The 5,865-nt window shown below is 30.8% G+C and overlaps 1 pseudogene; it reads right to left on the bottom strand.

Moving 5' to 3' along the window:
* Positions 1-5,270: 5,270 nt before the first annotated feature.
* On the bottom strand, positions 5,271-5,371 carry LOC145244180 (U2 spliceosomal RNA; annotated as a pseudogene).
* Between the last annotated feature and the right edge of the window lie 494 nt (positions 5,372-5,865).

Genomic DNA, 5,865 nt, shown 5'->3' with positions numbered 1-5,865 from the left:
TGTACGGACTCTCCTCTTCTTTTTCTCAAGGGACCTCACCCCTTACCCTACACCGGTAATCCGGTGCTCTTATTTATTCCCCTACACTCTTCCATTTCTTGTCAGAAATAATTTTACCAAGAATTCTTCATAAGTTTTGGTTTCGGTTTCAATGATAGCTGAAGGAACGCAAGTTATATACGTCATCTATGTTTTTATCAATAATTTTATCAAGAATTCTTCATAATTTTTTTTTTTTTTTATATACATGGAGGTCACCACTTATCAAGGCCCAGAAGCCACTTGGGGATAAGGGTTATTGTGCGTACAGTAATCAATGAGGTAGTGTTGTATCATTCGTTAGTAATAGAGATTTGATAAAGTGTCATTATTTAAGGGGGCGGTTCATCAGGAATTTGTTTATGTTGGACTTGAAGACATCCAAGTTGAAGTCAGGGGGGAAACAGGCAAGCGACAGAGAGTTCCACAGCTGTGCAGTTCTGAGAAAGAAGCTTTGTTCATGGAATCTACGTTTTGATTTAGGCACAGATAAGGAGTGGGGAAAATTATTGACAGTGATTTCAGCTAGACGGGTGCTTTTTGTGAAAGATTGGTTTCGGTTATGGCTGAAGGAACTCAAGTTATATATATATATATATATATATATATATATATATATATATATATATATAATTAAAATATCATATTTAAGCGTACTTTACGACTGGGCTTTACCGGGCGTTCGTGCTAGCTTAGATAAATACATTTTAGTTTTAACAAAAGAGCTACAATAATATCAGAGCGTCTCCATTTACACTGAACATCTACAGAATACCAACATCAATATATTACATATGAATGAGTCCTCTGTGGAATTTCCACAGGTTCCGCTAAGAAAATGAAAGGAAATTCTTTTTTAGATTAGGTCCACCTCGACAATTTTCTTTTAAATGACAACTTTTAAATGTTTTCGACTATGCTGAATACAAAAGTCGCATTGAAATTTTGCAGAAATAATTAGTTATCGAGATATAAAAAGTTGTATTATGCATTGTATTCTTTGGCGGCCATATTTTTTACACGCGTGCAGTGTGAGTCATAGATGAGTAGATTTGTTTATGGCGCACGCACGCACGCATGTAAAAAAGATGGCCGCCAAAGAATACAATGCATAATACAACTTTTTATTGTGGACCTAATCTGAAAATTTACCACTGAAAGTTTCAAAATGCTATTTAAAAAGACACACGTACAATGGATTTTTAAAAAAATATAATGTTGATTATTTTTGTTTTGAGTTATTTAAAATTGAAATATATAAGATTTAAATTAATTCCTAATCATATTGAATTATCATTTTAATATATACTAGCGGGACCTGTAGAAATTCCACAGCAGCATTTTTCCTATGCAATATATTATTGCTGGGCATGCTGTGAGCGTTATATTCAGCATGAATGAAGGCACAATCATATTATTCTACTTTTTTATTAAAATTGTATCGCCCCCTTACTAAAATAACTTTGATATATTTCCTGTGCTGATTATTTCATTACAAACACACCGGTCATTTAACTCACATTTTACCATTTTTTATAATTATTGAATATGTTACTATGTTCGACAATAATGTTTCATAATTTAGCCCCACATTATCGCCCCTCCCTTTACTAAAATATTAAATTATTTTATAAATAAACACAACTATCAATTAACTCACATTTCATCATTTTTAATAAGTCTTGGATATGGTACTAATTTTGAAAATTTTTCATCATTTAAACTCACCATATCGCACACTTTACTAAAATAATAACTTTGATATATTGTCTAGGCTGATTATTTCATTACAAACACACACATCAGTCAACTCACATTTCATCATTTTTCGTAATTCTTGGATATGTTAATTTCGACAATATTTTTTTATAATTTAAACCAACATTGTTGCCCAACCTTACTAAAATAATAACTTTGATACATTTGCTGGGCTGATTATTTCATTACAAACACTAATCAATTAACCTCCATTTCATCATTTTTCATAATTCTTGGGCATGTTACTAATTTCGACAATCATTTTTCATAATTTGTACCCACATTATCGCCCTCTCCTTAATAAAATAATAACTTTGAAATATTGTCTGGGCTTATTATTTTATTACAAACACACTAATGCATGAAATCACATTTAATCATTTTTCATCATTCTTGGATATGTTACTTATTTCGACAATCATTTTTCATAAATTTTAACCCACATTTTACTAAATAATAACTTTGATATATTGTCTAGGCTGATTATTTCCTTACAAACACACCAATCAATTATCTAATATTTCATCATTTTTTCGTAATTCTTGGATATGTTACTAATTTCGACAAGAATTTTTCATAATTTAAGCCCTCCTTATCTCCTTCCCCTTTACTTATATAATAACTTTGATATATTGTCTAGGCTGATTATTTTATAATAAGCACACCAATCAATTAAATCACATTTCGTCATTTTTCGTAATTCTTGGATATGTTACTAATTACGACAATAATTTTTTATAATTTAAACTATCCTCTTTGCCCTCTCTTACTAAAAAATTACTTTGATATATTGTCTGGGCTGATTATTTCATAAAAAAAACACAACTATCAATTAACTCACACTTCATTCTTCTTAATTCTTGGATATGTTACTCATTTCGACAATTGTTTTTAATATTTTTAACCCACATTATCAACCCCCTACTACTAAAATAATAACTTTGATATATTATCTGGGATGATTATTTCATTTCAAACACACCAATCAATTAACTCATATTTTGTCATTTTTCATAATTCTTGGATATGTTACTAATGTCGACAATCATTTTTCATCATTTTAACCCACATCATCGCCCCACTTACTAAAATAATAACTTTGATATATTGTCTGGTCTGATTATTTCATTGCAAACACACTAATGCATTAAATAACACATTATCACTTTTCATAATTCTTGGATATGTTACTAATTTCAACAATTATTTTTCATAATTTAAACCATCCTTATCGCCCTCTCTTACTAACATAATTACTTTGATATATTTCCTGGGCTGATTGTTTTATTATAAACGCACAATCGATTAACTGACATTTAATCTTTGTTCATAATCCTGGATATGTTACTAATTTTGACAATAATTTTTATAATTAAAAACAAACATTATGCCTCTCCCTCCTACTTATAAAATCTATTTGATATATTGTCTGGGCTTATTATATCATTACAAACACACCAATCAAGTAACTCACATTTCATCATTTTTCATAATTCTTGGATATGTTACTAATTTTGACAATAATTTTTATAATTAAAAACCCACAGTATGCCTCTCCCTCCTATTTATATAATCTATTTGATATATTGTCTGGGCTTATTATATCATTACAAACACACCAATCAAGTAACTCACATTTCATCATTTTTCATAATTCTTGGATATGTTACTAATTTTGACAATAATTTTTATAATTAAAAACCCACAGTATGCCTCTCCCTCCTATTTATATAATCTATTTGATATATTGTCTGGGCTTATTATATCATTACAAACACACCAATCAAGTAACTCACATTTCATCATTTTTCATAATTCTTGGATATGTTACTAATTTTGACAATAATTTTTATAATTAAAAACCCACAGTATGCCTCTCCCTCCTATTTATATAATCTATTTGATATATTGTCTGGGCTTATTATATCATTACAAACACACCAATCAAGTAACTCACATTTCATCATTTTTCATAATTCTTGGATATGTTACTAATTTTGACAATAATTTTCATAACTTTAACCCACTATGTCGCTCTCCCTTACTTACATAATAACTTTGATATATTGCCTGGGCTGATTATTTCATTACAAACAAATCAATCAATTCTGGGTATTCTCCATAGTATGTATGTTTCACTTATCTTATCCAATCCTGGGCGACGCCGCATATTTTGCTAATATATATCATTCACCTATCTCATTCGATCCCGGGCGATGCTGGGTATTTTGCTACTATATGTTTTCCACCTATCTCATTCAATACTGGGCGACGCCTTCTGATAGTATATATTTGCACATCCCATTCAATCCCAGGACCGACTTCATATCCGCCACCCCACTGTTGAAAATATACATTAAATAAAATAATGTTTTAATCGTAAACTGTTTCAGCCATTTCCGGAACTGACTTTATATCCCCAACCCACTGCTAAAAATATACATGAAATGATGTAATGTCTAAATAGTAAACTGTTTCAGCTATTCCCGGGACCAACTTTATATTCCAAACCCACTGCTAAAAATATACATGAAATAATGTAATATCTAAATAGTAAACTGTTTCAGCCATTTCTGGAACTTACTTATAATCCCCAACTCACTGTTGAAAATATACATGAAATAAAGTAATGTATAAATCGTAAACTTTTTTAGCCATTTCCGGGACTGACTTTTTATTTTCCATCCTACTGTTAAAAATATACATTAAATAAAGTAATGTCCAAGACGTAAATGGTTGCAGCCATTTCCGGAACTGACTTCATATTTCCCACCCCAATGTTAAAAATATACATTAAATAAAGTAATGTGTAATATGTAATCGGTTTCACCCATTTTCGGGACTGATTTAATATCCCCACCCCACTGTTAAAAACATACATGAAATAAAGTAATGTTTAAATCGTAAATGGTTTGAGTAATTTCGGGGACTGACTTCATATCCCGTAACCCACTACTTAAAATATACTTGAAATAAAGTAATGTTTTAATCATAAACTGTTTCAGCAGCTTTTTCGAAAGTAATACATAAAAACATTAACACGGTTAGAGATTAGGCAACCATTGCTTCAACATGAATTTCTGAGTGTACTATCAGTTTCAGCATTCCAGTGACTTAAATCCCTCCTTTTTTGGTCTTGGTTAATGGAGGAGAAATTCTTCATTACTGATACAATTTTTATTTTTGTTATTGACCAGAGTGCCCCTTTTGGGGAGCTGGTTTCCCCTTAAATTTATAACCGACCTCATGTCCAATTCCGCCGTTGTGGGGAGGCAAGTAAACAAAAAAAATAATCAGAATGGACATTTTCCAGGGCATTTTATAATTAAATCAGAAATAACTTTTTCCAGTTACTTTTTTAATATTAAAACTTTGTTATATTAAACATAGTACCTATTCACAATGCCTCCCCACGAGACAGATTTGGACACCAGGGTCGTCTTTTAACGTGGAGAAAAAATTGTCTTAGTCGTAAAGGATTTCTATTCCACCACCGAGAGAAAAGAAATTGAAATATAGCACCTGAGGAACCGATACTACACTTTGATCTTAGCCAAAAGGCCAAGAAAGACAAATCATTTTTATTAGCTTTGCCTCAACAGCGACACCAATTTTTTTTTTATTTCAATTTCTCCTTTTCAAGGTTTATTTGGAATATTCCACTTTTTGGAATATTCCACTTTCCTTTTTTAGGGATGCACAGCATGATAACGAACGGAGCGATAAGCGTAATAATATAATGATACGGGATATACATACAACTGGGAATCACTTGTGAATTTCATGCTCACATGGAATTTCCTCCTTTGGAGGAAACCAGTTAAAATATACATGTATTAAAAAAAATGTACGATCTTGATGTTTTGTTTCGAATCTTTTCAAAAACTTTGTAATGTTGTTTCGGCAGCGGAAAACTCCGCAAAGAAAATGTCGATTGTAAGTATTATTATAATTCTTGTACATATATAATTGTATAATTCTTGTACGTTGCATGAATATATATATGCATATAAACGTTAATGAACAAAACGTTTCTTTGTTGGTTCTTTCATTTTTCATTTGTCGTTG

This window comes from Euprymna scolopes, chromosome 22 (genome assembly GCF_053919585.1).
Source record: "Euprymna scolopes isolate OS-2025 chromosome 22, ASM5391958v1, whole genome shotgun sequence".
NCBI lineage: Eukaryota > Metazoa > Mollusca > Cephalopoda > Sepiida > Sepiolidae > Euprymna > Euprymna scolopes.
Note: the sequence above shows the minus strand (reverse complement) of the source record. Positions and strands in the feature narration are given on the sequence as shown.